Raw genomic sequence first — 16,427 nt, 5'->3', positions numbered from 1 at the left:
AGCGTCTTGCCACATGTCAACAATGGGTCTGACTGAGGGCCTCCAGGAGAGAAGCCCAATCAAGACACGCCCCGAGGAGCTTCTTGCCACATGTCAACACTGGGTCTGACTGAGCGCCTCCAGGAGAGAGGCCCAAGCAAGACGCGCCCCGAGGAGCGTCTTGCCACATGTCAACAATGGGTCTGACTGAGGGCCTCCAGGAGAGAAGCCCAATCAAGACGCGCCCCGAGGAGCGTCTTGCCACATGTCAACACTGGGTCTGACTGAGCGCCTCCAGGAGAGAGGCCCAAGCAAGACGCGCCCGGAGGAGCGTCTTGCCACATGTCAGCACTCGGTCTGACTGAGCGCCTCCAGGAGAGAGGCCCAAGCAAGACGAGCCCCGAGGAGCGTCTTGCCACATGTCAACACTGGGTCTGACTGAGTGCCTCCATGAGAGAAGCCCAAGCAAGAAGCGCCCCGAGGAGCATCTTGCCACATGTCACTACTCGGTCTGACTGAGCGCCTCCAGGAGAGAGGCCCAAGTAAGACGCACCCCGAGGAGCGTCTTGCCACATGTCAACAATGGGTCTGACTGAGGGCCTCCAGGAGAGAAGCCCAAGCAAGACGCGCCCTGAGGAGCGTCTTGCCACATGTCAGCACTCGGTCTGACTGAGCGCCTCCAGGAGAGTTGCCCAAGCACGACGCGCCCCGAGGAGCGTCTTGCCACATGTCAACAATGGGTCTGACTGAGGGCCTCCAGGAGAGAAGCCCAATCAAGACGCGCCCCGAGGAGCGTCTTGCCACATGTCAACACTGGGTCTGACTGAGCGCCTCCAGGAGAGAGGCCCAAGCAAGACGCGCCCGGAGGAGCGTCTTGCCACATGTCAACACTGGGTCTGACAGAGGGCCTCCAGGAAAGAGGCCCAAGCAAGACGCGCCCCGAGGAGCGTCTTGCCACATGTCACCTCTGGTTCTGACTGAGCGCCTCCAGGAGAGAGGCCCAAGCAAGACGCGCCCCGAGGAGCGTTTTGCCACATGTCAACACTGGGTCTGACTGCGCGCCTCCAGGAGAGAAGCCCAATCAAGAAGCGCCCCGAGGAGCGTCTTGCCACATGTCAACACTGGGTCTGACTGTGCGCCTCCAGGAGAGAGGCCCAAGCAAGACGCACCCCGAGGAGCGTCTTGCCACATGTCAACAATGGGTCTGACTGAGGGCCTCCAGGTGAGAAGCCCAATCAAGACGCGCCCCGAGGAGCGTCTTGCCACATGTCAACACTGGGTCTGACTGAGCGCCTCCAGGAGAGAGGCCCAAGCAGGACGCGCCCCGAGGATCGTCTTGCCACATGTCAACACTGGGTCTGACTGAGCGCCTCCAGGAGAGAGCCCCAAGCAGGACGCGCCCCGAGGATCGTCTTGCCACATGTCACCTCAGGTTCTGACTGAGCGCCTCCAGGAGAGAGGCCCAGGCAAGATGCGCCCCAAGGAGCGTCTTGCCACATGTCAACAATGGGTCTGACTGAGGGCCTCCAGGAGAGAAGCCCAAGCAAGACGCGCCCCGAGGAGCGTCTTGACACTTGTCAACACTGGGTCTGACAGAGGGCCTCCAGGAGAGACGCCCAAGCAAGACACGCCCCGAGGAGTGTCTTGCCACATGTCACCACTGTGTCTGACTGAGCGCCTCCAGGAGAGAGGCCCAAGCAAGACGCGCCCCGAGGAGCGTCAGGCCACATGTCACTACTCAGTCTGACTGAGCGCCTCCAGGAGAGAGGCCCAAGCAAGACGCGCCCCGAGGAGCGTCTTGCCACATGTCACCTCTGGTTCTGACTGAGCGCCTCCAGGAGAGAGGCCCAAGCAAGACGCGCCCCGAGGAGCGTTTTGCCACATGTCAACACTGGGTCTGACTGAGTGCCTCCATGAGAGAAGCCCAAGCAAGAAGCGCCCCGAGGAGCATCTTGCCACATGTCACTACTCGGTCTGACTGAGCGCCTCCAGGAGAGAGGCCCAAGTAAGACGCACCCCGAGGAGCGTCTTGCCACATGTCAACAATGGGTCTGACTGAGGGCCTCCAGGAGAGAAGCCCAATCAAGACACGCCCCGAGGAGCTTCTTGCCACATGTCAACACTGGGTCTGACTGAGCGCCTCCAGGAGAGAGGCCCAAGCAAGACGCGCCCCGAGGAGCGTCTTGCCACATGTCAACAATGGGTCTGACTGAGGGCCTCCAGGAGAGAAGCCCAATCAAGACGCGCCCCGAGGAGCGTCTTGCCACATGTCAACACTGGGTCTGACTGAGCGCCTCCAGGAGAGAGGCCCAAGCAAGACGCGCCCGGAGGAGCGTCTTGCCACATGTCAGCACTCGGTCTGACTGAGCGCCTCCAGGAGAGAGGCCCAAGCAAGACGAGCCCCGAGGAGCGTCTTGCCACATGTCAACACTGGGTTTGACTGAGTGCCTCCATGAGAGAAGCCCAAGCAAGAAGCGCCCCGAGGAGCATCTTGCCACATGTCACTACTCGGTCTGACTGAGCGCCTCCAGGAGAGAGGCCCAAGTAAGACGCACCCCGAGGAGCGTCTTGCCACATGTCAACAATGGGTCTGACTGAGGGCCTCCAGGAGAGAAGCCCAAGCAAGACGCGCCCTGAGGAGCGTCTTGCCACATGTCAGCACTCGGTCTGACTGAGCGCCTCCAGGAGAGTTGCCCAAGCACGACGCGCCCCGAGGAGCGTCTTGCCACATGTCAACAATGGGTCTGACTGAGGGCCTCCAGGAGAGAAGCCCAATCAAGACGCGCCCCGAGGAGCGTCTTGCCACATGTCAACACTGGGTCTGACTGAGCGCCTCCAGGAGAGAGGCCCAAGCAAGACGCGCCCGGAGGAGCGTCTTGCCACATGTCAACACTGGGTCTGACAGAGGGCCTCCAGGAAAGAGGCCCAAGCAAGACGCGCCCCGAGGAGCGTCTTGCCACATGTCACCTCTGGTTCTGACTGAGCGCCTCCAGGAGAGAGGCCCAAGCAAGACGCGCCCCGAGGAGCGTTTTGCCACATGTCAACACTGGGTCTGACTGAGCGCCTCCAGGAGAGAAGCCAAATCAAGACGCGCCCCGAGGAGCGTCTTGCCACATGTCAACACTGGGTCTGACTGAGCGCCTCCAGGAGAGAGGCCCAAGCAAGACGCGCCCCGAGGAGCGTCTTGCCACATGTTAACAATGGGTCTTACTGAGGGCCTCCAGGAGAGAAGCCCAATCAAGACACGCCCCGAGGAGCTTCTTGCCACATGTCAACACTGGGTCTGACTGAGCGCCTCCAGGAGAGAGTTCCAAGCAAGACGCGCCCCGAGGAGCGTCTTGCCACATGTCAACAATGGGTCTGACTGAGGGCCTCCAGGAGAGAAGCCCAATCAAGACGCGCCCCGAGGAGCGTCTTGCCACATGTCAACACTGGGTCTGACTGAGCGCCTCCAGGAGAGAGGCCCAAGCAAGACGCGCCCGGAGGAGCGTCTTGCCACATGTCAACACTGGGTCTGACAGAGGGCCTCCAGGAAAGAGGCCCAAGCAAGACGCGCCCCGAGGAGCGTCTTGCCACATGTCACCTCTGGTTCTGACTGAGCGCCTCCAGGAGAGAGGCCCAAGCAAGACGCGCCCCGAGGAGCGTTTTGCCACATGTCAACACTGGGTCTGACTGCGCGCCTCCAGGAGAGAAGCCCAATCAAGAAGCGCCCCGAGGAGCGTCTTGCCACATGTCAACACTGGGTCTGACTGTGCGCCTCCAGGAGAGAGGCCCAAGAAAGACGCACCCCGAGGAGCGTCTTGCCACATGTCAACAATGGGTCTGACTGAGGGCCTCCAGGTGAGAAGCCCAATCAAGACGCGCCCCGAGGAGCGTCTTGCCACATGTCAACACTGGGTGTGACTGAGCGCCTCCAGGAGAGAGGCCCAAGCAGGACGCGCCCCGAGGATCGTCTTGCCACATGTCACCTCAGGTTCTGACTGAGCGCCTCCAGGAGAGAGGCCCAGGCAAGATGCGCCCCAAGGAGCGTCTTGCCACATGTCAACAATGGGTCTGACTGAGGGCCTCCAGGAGAGAAGCCCAAGCAAGACGCGCCCCGAGGAGCGTCTTGACACATGTCAACACTGGGTCTGACAGAGGGCCTCCAGGAGAGACGCCCAAGCAAGACACGCCCCGAGGAGTGTCTTGCCACATGTCACCACTGTGTCTGACTGAGCGCCTCCAGGAGAGAGGCCCAAGCAAGACGCGCCCCGAGGAGCGTCAGGCCACATGTCACTACTCAGTCTGACTGAGCGCCTCCAGGAGAGAGGCCCAAGCAAGACGCGCCCCGAGGAGCGTCTTGCCACATGTCACCTCTGGTTCTGACTGAGCGCCTCCAGGAGAGAGGCCCAAGCAAGACGCGCCCCGAGGAGCGTCTTGCCACATGTCAACAATGGGTCTGACTGAGGGCCTCCAGGAGAGAAGCCCAATCAAGACGCGCCCCGAGGAGCGTCTTGCCACATGTCAACACTGGGTCTGACTGAGCGCCTCCAGGAGAGAGGCCCAAGCAAGACGCGCCCCGAGGAGCGTCTTGCCACATGTCAACAATGGGTCTGACTGAGGGCCTCCAGGAGAGAAGCCCAATCAAGACGCGCCCCGAGGAGCGTCTTGCCACATGTCAACACTGGGTCTGACTGAGCGCCTCCAGGAGAGAGGCCCAAGCAAGACGCGCCCGGAGGAGCGTCTTGCCACATGTCAGCACTCGGTCTGACTGAGCGCCTCCAGGAGAGAGGCCCAAGCAAGACGAGCCCCGAGGAGCGTCTTGCCACATGTCAACACTGGGTCTGACTGAGTGCCTCCATGAGAGAAGCCCAAGCAAGAAGCGCCCCGAGGAGCATCTTGCCACATGTCACTACTCGGTCTGACTGAGCGCCTCCAGGAGAGAGGCCCAAGTAAGACGCACCCCGAGGAGCGTCTTGCCACATGTCAACAATGGGTCTGACTGAGGGCCTCCAGGAGAGAAGCCCAAGCAAGACGCGCCCTGAGGAGCGTCTTGCCACATGTCAGCACTCGGTCTGACTGAGCGCCTCCAGGAGAGTTGCCCAAGCACGACGCGCCCCGAGGAGCGTCTTGCCACATGTCAACAATGGGTCTGACTGAGGGCCTCCAGGAGAGAAGCCCAATCAAGACGCGCCCCGAGGAGCGTCTTGCCACATGTCAACACTGGGTCTGACTGAGCGCCTCCAGGAGAGAGGCCCAAGCAAGACGCGCCCGGAGGAGCGTCTTGCCACATGTCAACACTGGGTCTGACAGAGGGCCTCCAGGAAAGAGGCCCAAGCAAGACGCGCCCCGAGGAGCGTCTTGCCACATGTCACCTCTGGTTCTGACTGAGCGCCTCCAGGAGAGAGGCCCAAGCAAGACGCGCCCCGAGGAGCGTTTTGCCACATGTCAACACTGGGTCTGACTGAGCGCCTCCAGGAGAGAAGCCAAATCAAGACGCGCCCCGAGGAGCGTCTTGCCACATGTCAACACTGGGTCTGACTGAGCGCCTCCAGGAGAGAGGCCCAAGCAAGACGCGCCCCGAGGAGCGTCTTGCCACATGTTAACAATGGGTCTTACTGAGGGCCTCCAGGAGAGAAGCCCAATCAAGACACGCCCCGAGGAGCTTCTTGCCACATGTCAACACTGGGTCTGACTGAGCGCCTCCAGGAGAGAGTTCCAAGCAAGACGCGCCCCGAGGAGCGTCTTGCCACATGTCAACAATGGGTCTGACTGAGGGCCTCCAGGAGAGAAGCCCAATCAAGACGCGCCCCGAGGAGCGTCTTGCCACATGTCAACACTGGGTCTGACTGAGCGCCTCCAGGAGAGAGGCCCAAGCAAGACGCGCCCGGAGGAGCGTCTTGCCACATGTCAACACTGGGTCTGACAGAGGGCCTCCAGGAAAGAGGCCCAAGCAAGACGCGCCCCGAGGAGCGTCTTGCCACATGTCACCTCTGGTTCTGACTGAGCGCCTCCAGGAGAGAGGCCCAAGCAAGACGCGCCCCGAGGAGCGTTTTGCCACATGTCAACACTGGGTCTGACTGCGCGCCTCCAGGAGAGAAGCCCAATCAAGAAGCGCCCCGAGGAGCGTCTTGCCACATGTCAACACTGGGTCTGACTGTGCGCCTCCAGGAGAGAGGCCCAAGCAAGACGCACCCCGAGGAGCGTCTTGCCACATGTCAACAATGGGTCTGACTGAGGGCCTCCAGGTGAGAAGCCCAATCAAGACGCGCCCCGAGGAGCGTCTTGCCACATGTCAACACTGGGTCTGACTGAGCGCCTCCAGGAGAGAGGCCCAAGCAGGACGCGCCCCGAGGATCGTCTTGCCACATGTCAACACTGGGTCTGACTGAGCGCCTCCAGGAGAGAGGCCCAAGCAGGACGCGCCCCGAGGATCGTCTTGCCACATGTCACCTCAGGTTCTGACTGAGCGCCTCCAGGAGAGAGGCCCAGGCAAGATGCGCCCCAAGGAGCGTCTTGCCACATGTCAACAATGGGTCTGACTGAGGGCCTCCAGGAGAGAAGCCCAAGCAAGACGCGCCCCGAGGAGCGTCTTGACACATGTCAACACTGGGTCTGACAGAGGGCCTCCAGGAGAGACGCCCAAGCAAGACACGCCCCGAGGAGTGTCTTGCCACATGTCACCACTGTGTCTGACTGAGCGCCTCCAGGAGAGAGGCCCAAGCAAGACGCGCCCCGAGGAGCGTCAGGCCACATGTCACTACTCAGTCTGACTGAGCGCCTCCAGGAGAGAGGCCCAAGCAAGACGCGCCCCGAGGAGCGTCTTGCCACATGTCACCTCTGGTTCTGACTGAGCGCCTCCAGGAGAGAGGCCCAAGCAAGACGCGCCCCGAGGAGCGTTTTGCCACATGTCAACACTGGGTCTGACTGAGTGCCTCCATGAGAGAAGCCCAAGCAAGAAGCGCCCCGAGGAGCATCTTGCCACATGTCACTACTCGGTCTGACTGAGCGCCTCCAGGAGAGAGGCCCAAGTAAGACGCACCCCGAGGAGCGTCTTGCCACATGTCAACAATGGGTCTGACTGAGGGCCTCCAGGAGAGAAGCCCAATCAAGACACGCCCCGAGGAGCTTCTTGCCACATGTCAACACTGGGTCTGACTGAGCGCCTCCAGGAGAGAGGCCCAAGCAAGACGCGCCCCGAGGAGCGTCTTGCCACATGTCAACAATGGGTCTGACTGAGGGCCTCCAGGAGAGAAGCCCAATCAAGACGCGCCCCGAGGAGCGTCTTGCCACATGTCAACACTGGGTCTGACTGAGCGCCTCCAGGAGAGAGGCCCAAGCAAGACGCGCCCGGAGGAGCGTCTTGCCACATGTCAGCACTCGGTCTGACTGAGCGCCTCCAGGAGAGAGGCCCAAGCAAGACGAGCCCCGAGGAGCGTCTTGCCACATGTCAACACTGGGTCTGACTGAGTGCCTCCATGAGAGAAGCCCAAGCAAGAAGCGCCCCGAGGAGCATCTTGCCACATGTCACTACTCGGTCTGACTGAGCGCCTCCAGGAGAGAGGCCCAAGTAAGACGCACCCCGAGGAGCGTCTTGCCACATGTCAACAATGGGTCTGACTGAGGGCCTCCAGGAGAGAAGCCCAAGCAAGACGCGCCCTGAGGAGCGTCTTGCCACATGTCAGCACTCGGTCTGACTGAGCGCCTCCAGGAGAGTTGCCCAAGCACGACGCGCCCCGAGGAGCGTCTTGCCACATGTCAACAATGGGTCTGACTGAGGGCCTCCAGGAGAGAAGCCCAATCAAGACGCGCCCCGAGGAGCGTCTTGCCACATGTCAACACTGGGTCTGACTGAGCGCCTCCAGGAGAGAGGCCCAAGCAAGACGCGCCCGGAGGAGCGTCTTGCCACATGTCAACACTGGGTCTGACAGAGGGCCTCCAGGAAAGAGGCCCAAGCAAGACGCGCCCCGAGGAGCGTCTTGCCACATGTCACCTCTGGTTCTGACTGAGCGCCTCCAGGAGAGAGGCCCAAGCAAGACGCGCCCCGAGGAGCGTTTTGCCACATGTCAACACTGGGTCTGACTGAGCGCCTCCAGGAGAGAAGCCAAATCAAGACGCGCCCCGAGGAGCGTCTTGCCACATGTCAACGCTGGGTCTGACTGAGCGCCTCCAGGAGAGAGGCCCAAGCAAGACGCGCCCCGAGGAGCGTCTTGCCACATGTTAACAATGGGTCTTACTGAGGGCCTCCAGGAGAGAAGCCCAATCAAGACACGCCCCGAGGAGCTTCTTGCCACATGTCAACACTGAGTCTGACTGAGCGCCTCCAGGAGAGAGTTCCAAGCAAGACGCGCCCCGAGGAGCGTCTTGCCACATGTCAACAATGGGTCTGACTGAGGGCCTCCAGGAGAGAAGCCCAATCAAGACGCGCCCCGAGGAGCGTCTTGCCACATGTCAACACTGGGTCTGACTGAGCGCCTCCAGGAGAGAGGCCCAAGCAAGACGCGCCCGGAGGAGCGTCTTGCCACATGTCAACACTGGGTCTGACAGAGGGCCTCCAGGAAAGAGGCCCAAGCAAGACGCGCCCCGAGGAGCGTCTTGCCACATGTCACCTCTGGTTCTGACTGAGCGCCTCCAGGAGAGAGGCCCAAGCAAGACGCGCCCCGAGGAGCGTTTTGCCACATGTCAACACTGGGTCTGACTGCGCGCCTCCAGGAGAGAAGCCCAATCAAGAAGCGCCCCGAGGAGCGTCTTGCCACATGTCAACACTGGGTCTGACTGTGCGCCTCCAGGAGAGAGGCCCAAGAAAGACGCACCCCGAGGAGCGTCTTGCCACATGTCAACAATGGGTCTGACTGAGGGCCTCCAGGTGAGAAGCCCAATCAAGACGCGCCCCGAGGAGCGTCTTGCCACATGTCAACACTGGGTGTGACTGAGCGCCTCCAGGAGAGAGGCCCAAGCAGGACGCGCCCCGAGGATCGTCTTGCCACATGTCACCTCAGGTTCTGACTGAGCGCCTCCAGGAGAGAGGCCCAGGCAAGATGCGCCCCAAGGAGCGTCTTGCCACATGTCAACAATGGGTCTGACTGAGGGCCTCCAGGAGAGAAGCCCAAGCAAGACGCGCCCCGAGGAGCGTCTTGACACATGTCAACACTGGGTCTGACAGAGGGCCTCCAGGAGAGACGCCCAAGCAAGACACGCCCCGAGGAGTGTCTTGCCACATGTCACCACTGTGTCTGACTGAGCGCCTCCAGGAGAGAGGCCCAAGCAAGACGCGCCCCGAGGAGCGTCAGGCCACATGTCACTACTCAGTCTGACTGAGCGCCTCCAGGAGAGAGGCCCAAGCAAGACGCGCCCCGAGGAGCGTCTTGCCACATGTCACCTCTGGTTCTGACTGAGCGCCTCCAGGAGAGAGGCCCAAGCAAGACGCGCCCCGAGGAGCGTCTTGCCACATGTCAACAATGGGTCTGACTGAGGGCCTCCAGGAGAGAAGCCCAATCAAGACGCGCCCCGAGGAGCGTCTTGCCACATGTCAACACTGGGTCTGACTGAGCGCCTCCAGGAGAGAGGCCCAAGCAAGACGCGCCCGGAGGAGCGTCTTGCCACATGTCAGCACTCGGTCTGACTGAGCGCCTCCAGGAGAGAGGCCCAAGCAAGACGAGCCCCGAGGAGCGTCTTGCCACATGTCACCTCTGGTTCTGACTGAGCGCCTCCAGGAGAGAGGCCCAAGCAAGACGCGCCCCGAGGAGCGTTTTGCCACATGTCAACACTGGGTCTGACTGAGCGCCTCCAGGAGAGAAGCCAAATCAAGACGCGCCCGGAGGAGCGTCTTGCCACATGTCAACACTGGGTCTGACTGAGCGCCTCCAGGAGAGAGGCCCAAGCAAGACGCGCCCCGAGGAGCGTCATGCCACATGTCAACAATGGGTCTGACTGAGGGCCTCCAGGAGAGAAGCCCAATCAAGACACGCCCCGAGGAGCTTCTTGCCACATGTCAACACTGGGTCTGACTGAGCGCCTCCAGGAGAGAGGCCCAAGCAAGACGAGCCCCGAGGAGCGTCTTGCCACATGTCAACACTGGGTCTGACTGAGTGCCTCCATGAGAGAAGCCCAAGCAAGAAGCGCCCCGAGGAGCATCTTGCCACATGTCACTACTCGGTCTGACTGAGCGCCTCCAGGAGAGAGGCCCAAGTAAGACGCACCCCGAGGAGCGTCTTGCCACATGTCAACAATGGGTCTGACTGAGGGCCTCCAGGAGAGAAGCCCAAGCAAGACGCGCCCTGAGGAGCGTCTTGCCACATGTCAGCACTCGGTCTGACTGATTGCCTCCAGGAGAGTTGCCCAAGCACGACGCGCCCCGAGGAGCGTCTTGCCACATGTCAACAATGGGTCTGACTGAGGGCCTCCAGGAGAGAAGCCCAATCAAGACGCGCCCCGAGGAGCGTCTTGCCACATGTCAACACTGGGTCTGACTGAGCGCCTCCAGGAGAGAGGCCCAAGCAAGACGCGCCCGGAGGAGCGTCTTGCCACATGTCAACACTGGGTCTGACAGAGGGCCTCCAGGAAAGAGGCCCAAGCAAGACGCGCCCCGAGGAGCGTCTTGCCACATGTCACCTCTGGTTCTGACTGAGCGCCTCCAGGAGAGAGGCCCAAGCAAGACGCGCCCCGAGGAGCGTTTTGCCACATGTCAACACTGGGTCTGACTGAGCGCCTCCAGGAGAGAGGCCCAAGCAAGACGCGCCCCGAGGAGCGTCTTGCCACATGTTAACAATGGGTCTTACTGAGGGCCTCCAGGAGAGAAGCCCAATCAAGACACGCCCCGAGGAGCTTCTTGCCACATGTCAACACTGGGTCTGACTGAGCGCCTCCAGGAGAGAGTTCCAAGCAAGACGCGCCCCGAGGAGCGTCTTGCCACATGTCAACAATGGGTCTGACTGAGGGCCTCCAGGAGAGAAGCCCAATCAAGACGCGCCCCGAGGAGCGTCTTGCCACATGTCAACACTGGGTCTGACTGAGCGCCTCCAGGAGAGAGGCCCAAGCAAGACGCGCCCGGAGGAGCGTCTTTCCACATGTCAACACTGGGTCTGACAGAGGGCCTCCAGGAAAGAGGCCCAAGCAAGACGCGCCCCGAGGAGCGTCTTGCCACATGTCACCTCTGGTTCTGACTGAGCGCCTCCAGGAGAGAGGCCCAAGCAAGACGCGCCCCGAGGAGCGTTTTGCCACATGTCAACACTGGGTCTGACTGCGCGCCTCCAGGAGAGAAGCCCAATCAAGAAGCGCCCCGAGGAGCGTCTTGCCACATGTCAACACTGGGTCTGACTGTGCGCCTCCAGGAGAGAGGCCCAAGCAAGACGCACCCCGAGGAGCGTCTTGCCACATGTCAACAATGGGTCTGACTGAGGGCCTCCAGGTGAGAAGCCCAATCAAGACGCGCCCCGAGGAGCGTCTTGCCACATGTCAACACTGGGTCTGACTGAGCGCCTCCAGGAGAGAGGCCCAAGCAGGACGCGCCCCGAGGATCGTCTTGCCACATGTCAACACTGGGTCTGACTGAGCGCCTCCAGGAGAGAGGCCCAAGCAGGACGCGCCCCGAGGATCGTCTTGCCACATGTCACCTCAGGTTCTGACTGAGCGCCTCCAGGAGAGAGGCCCAGGCAAGATGCGCCCCAAGGAGCGTCTTGCCACATGTCAACAATGGGTCTGACTGAGGGCCTCCAGGAGAGAAGCCCAAGCAAGACGCGCCCCGAGGAGCGTCTTGACACATGTCAACACTGGGTCTGACAGAGGGCCTCCAGGAGAGACGCCCAAGCAAGACACGCCCCGAGGAGTGTCTTGCCACATGTCACCACTGTGTCTGACTGAGCGCCTCCAGGAGAGAGGCCCAAGCAAGACGCGCCCCGAGGAGCGTCAGGCCACATGTCACTACTCAGTCTGACTGAGCGCCTCCAGGAGAGAGGCCCAAGCAAGACGCGCCCCGAGGAGCGTCTTGCCACATGTCACCTCTGGTTCTGACTGAGCGCCTCCAGGAGAGAGGCCCAAGCAAGACGCGCCCCGAGGAGCGTTTTGCCACATGTCAACACTGGGTCTGACTGAGTGCCTCCATGAGAGAAGCCCAAGCAAGAAGCGCCCCGAGGAGCATCTTGCCACATGTCACTACTCGGTCTGACTGAGCGCCTCCAGGAGAGAGGCCCAAGTAAGACGCACCCCGAGGAGCGTCTTGCCACATGTCAACAATGGGTCTGACTGAGGGCCTCCAGGAGAGAAGCCCAATCAAGACACGCCCCGAGGAGCTTCTTGCCACATGTCAACACTGGGTCTGACTGAGCGCCTCCAGGAGAGAGGCCCAAGCAAGACGCGCCCCGAGGAGCGTCTTGCCACATGTCAACAATGGGTCTGACTGAGGGCCTCCAGGAGAGAAGCCCAATCAAGACGCGCCCCGAGGAGCGTCTTGCCACATGTCAACACTGGGTCTGACTGAGCGCCTCCAGGAGAGAGGCCCAAGCAAGACGCGCCCGGAGGAGCGTCTTGCCACATGTCAGCACTCGGTCTGACTGAGCGCCTCCAGGAGAGAGGCCCAAGCAAGACGAGCCCCGAGGAGCGTCTTGCCACATGTCAACACTGGGTCTGACTGAGTGCCTCCATGAGAGAAGCCCAAGCAAGAAGCGCCCCGAGGAGCATCTTGCCACATGTCACTACTCGGTCTGACTGAGCGCCTCCAGGAGAGAGGCCCAAGTAAGACGCACCCCGAGGAGCGTCTTGCCACATGTCAACAATGGGTCTGACTGAGGGCCTCCAGGAGAGAAGCCCAAGCAAGACGCGCCCTGAGGAGCGTCTTGCCACATGTCAGCACTCGGTCTGACTGAGCGCCTCCAGGAGAGTTGCCCAAGCACGACGCGCCCCGAGGAGCGTCTTGCCACATGTCAACAATGGGTCTGACTGAGGGCCTCCAGGAGAGAAGCCCAATCAAGACGCGCCCCGAGGAGCGTCTTGCCACATGTCAACACTGGGTCTGACTGAGCGCCTCCAGGAGAGAGGCCCAAGCAAGACGCGCCCGGAGGAGCGTCTTGCCACATGTCAACACTGGGTCTGACAGAGGGCCTCCAGGAAAGAGGCCCAAGCAAGACGCGCCCCGAGGAGCGTCTTGCCACATGTCACCTCTGGTTCTGACTGAGCGCCTCCAGGAGAGAGGCCCAAGCAAGACGCGCCCCGAGGAGCGTTTTGCCACATGTCAACACTGGGTCTGACTGCGCGCCTCCAGGAGAGAAGCCCAATCAAGAAGCGCCCCGAGGAGCGTCTTGCCACATGTCAACACTGGGTCTGACTGTGCGCCTCCAGGAGAGAGGCCCAAGCAAGACGCACCCCGAGGAGCGTCTTGCCACATGTCAACAATGGGTCTGACTGAGGGCCTCCAGGTGAGAAGCCCAATCAAGACGCGCCCCGAGGAGCGTCTTGCCACATGTCAACACTGGGTCTGACTGAGCGCCTCCAGGAGAGAGGCCCAAGCAGGACGCGCCCCGAGGATCGTCTTGCCACATGTCAACACTGGGTCTGACTGAGCGCCTCCAGGAGAGAGGCCCAAGCAGGACGCGCCCCGAGGATCGTCTTGCCACATGTCACCTCAGGTTCTGACTGAGCGCCTCCAGGAGAGAGGCCCAGGCAAGATGCGCCCCAAGGAGCGTCTTGCCACATGTCAACAATGGGTCTGACTGAGGGCCTCCAGGAGAGAAGCCCAAGCAAGACGCGCCCCGAGGAGCGTCTTGACACATGTCAACACTGGGTCTGACAGAGGGCCTCCAGGAGAGACGCCCAAGCAAGACACGCCCCGAGGAGTGTCTTGCCACATGTCACCACTGTGTCTGACTGAGCGCCTCCAGGAGAGAGGCCCAAGCAAGACGCGCCCCGAGGAGCGTCAGGCCACATGTCACTACTCAGTCTGACTGAGCGCCTCCAGGAGAGAGGCCCAAGCAAGACGCGCCCCGAGGAGCGTCTTGCCACATGTCACCTCTGGTTCTGACTGAGCGCCTCCAGGAGAGAGGCCCAAGCAAGACGCGCCCCGAGGAGCGTTTTGCCACATGTCAACACTGGGTCTGACTGAGTGCCTCCATGAGAGAAGCCCAAGCAAGAAGCGCCCCGAGGAGCATCTTGCCACATGTCACTACTCGGTCTGACTGAGCGCCTCCAGGAGAGAGGCCCAAGTAAGACGCACCCCGAGGAGCGTCTTGCCACATGTCAACAATGGGTCTGACTGAGGGCCTCCAGGAGAGAAGCCCAATCAAGACACGCCCCGAGGAGCTTCTTGCCACATGTCAACACTGGGTCTGACTGAGCGCCTCCAGGAGAGAGGCCCAAGCAAGACGCGCCCCGAGGAGCGTCTTGCCACATGTCAACAATGGGTCTGACTGAGGGCCTCCAGGAGAGAAGCCCAATCAAGACGCGCCCCGAGGAGCGTCTTGCCACATGTCAACACTGGGTCTGACTGAGCGCCTCCAGGAAAGAGGCCCAAGCAAGACGCGCCCGGAGGAGCGTCTTGCCACATGTCACCTCTGGTTCTGACTGAGCGCCTCCAGGAGAGAGGCCCAAGCAAGACGCGCCCCGAGGAGCGTTTTGCCACATGTCAACACTGGGTCTGACTGAGCGCCTCCAGGAGAGAAGCCAAATCAAGACGCGCCCCGAGGAGCGTCTTGCCACATGTCAACACTGGGTCTGACTGAGCGCCTCCAGGAGAGAGGCCCAAGCAAGACGCGCCCCGAGGAGCGTCTTGCCACATGTTAACAATGGGTCTTACTGAGGGCCTCCAGGAGAGAAGCCCAATCAAGACACGCCCCGAGGAGCTTCTTGCCACATGTCAACACTGGGTCTGACTGAGCGCCTCCAGGAGAGAGTTCCAAGCAAGACGCGCCCCGAGGAGCGTCTTGCCACATGTCAACAATGGGTCTGACTGAGGGCCTCCAGGAGAGAAGCCCAATCAAGACGCGCCCCGAGGAGCGTCTTGCCACATGTCAACACTGGGTCTGACTGAGCGCCTCCAGGAGAGAGGCCCAAGCAAGACGCGCCCGGAGGAGCGTCTTGCCACATGTCAACACTGGGTCTGACAGAGGGCCTCCAGGAAAGAGGCCCAAGCAAGACGCGCCCCGAGGAGCGTCTTGCCACATGTCACCTCTGGTTCTGACTGAGCGCCTCCAGGAGAGAGGCCCAAGCAAGACGCGCCCCGAGGAGCGTTTTGCCACATGTCAACACTGGGTCTGACTGCGCGCCTCCAGGAGAGAAGCCCAATCAAGAAGCGCCCCGAGGAGCGTCTTGCCACATGTCAACACTGGGTCTGACTGTGCGCCTCCAGGAGAGAGGCCCAAGAAAGACGCACCCCGAGGAGCGTCTTGCCACATGTCAACAATGGGTCTGACTGAGGGCCTCCAGGTGAGAAGCCCAATCAAGACGCGCCCCGAGGAGCGTCTTGCCACATGTCAACACTGGGTGTGACTGAGCGCCTCCAGGAGAGAGGCCCAAGCAGGACGCGCCCCGAGGATCGTCTTGCCACATGTCACCTCAGGTTCTGACTGAGCGCCTCCAGGAGAGAGGCCCAGGCAAGATGCGCCCCGAGGAGCGTCTTGCCACATGTCAACAATGGGTCTGACTGAGGGCCTCCAGGAGAGAAGCCCAAGCAAGACGCGCCCCGAGGAGCGTCTTGACACATGTCAACACTGGGTCTGACAGAGGGCCTCCAGGAGAGACGCCCAAGCAAGACACGCCCCGAGGAGTGTCTTGCCACATGTCACCACTGTGTCTGACTGAGCGCCTCCAGGAGAGAGGCCCAAGCAAGACGCGCCCCGAGGAGCGTCAGGCCACATGTCACTACTCAGTCTGACTGAGCGCCTCCAGGAGAGAGGCCCAAGCAAGACGCGCCCCGAGGAGCGTCTTGCCACATGTCACCTCTGGTTCTGACTGAGCGCCTCCAGGAGAGAGGCCCAAGCAAGACGCGCCCCGAGGAGCGTCTTGCCACATGTCAACAATGGGTCTGACTGAGGGCCTCCAGGAGAGAAGCCCAATCAAGACGCGCCCCGAGGAGCGTCTTGCCACATGTCAACACTGGGTCTGACTGAGCGCCTCCAGGAGAGAGGCCCAAGCAAGACGCGCCCGGAGGAGCGTCTTGCCACATGTCAGCACTCGGTCTGACTGAGCGCCTCCAGGAGAGAGGCCCAAGCAAGACGAGCCCCGAGGAGCGTCTTGCCACATGTCAACACTGGGTCTGACTGAGTGCCTCCATGAGAGAAGCACAAGCAAGAAGCGCCCCGAGGAGCATCTTGCCACATGTCACTACTCGGTCTGACTGAGCGCCTCCAGGAGAGAGGCCCAAGTAAGACGCACCCCGAGGAGCGTCTTGCCACATGTCAACAATGGGTCTGACTGAGGGCCTCCAGGAGAGAAGCCCAAGCAAGACGCGCCCTGAGGAGCGTCTTGCCACATGTCAGCACTCG

Source organism: Nothobranchius furzeri, chromosome 3 (genome assembly GCF_043380555.1).
Source record: "Nothobranchius furzeri strain GRZ-AD chromosome 3, NfurGRZ-RIMD1, whole genome shotgun sequence".
Lineage (NCBI taxonomy): Eukaryota > Metazoa > Chordata > Actinopteri > Cyprinodontiformes > Nothobranchiidae > Nothobranchius > Nothobranchius furzeri.
This window is presented reverse-complemented; position numbering follows the sequence as displayed.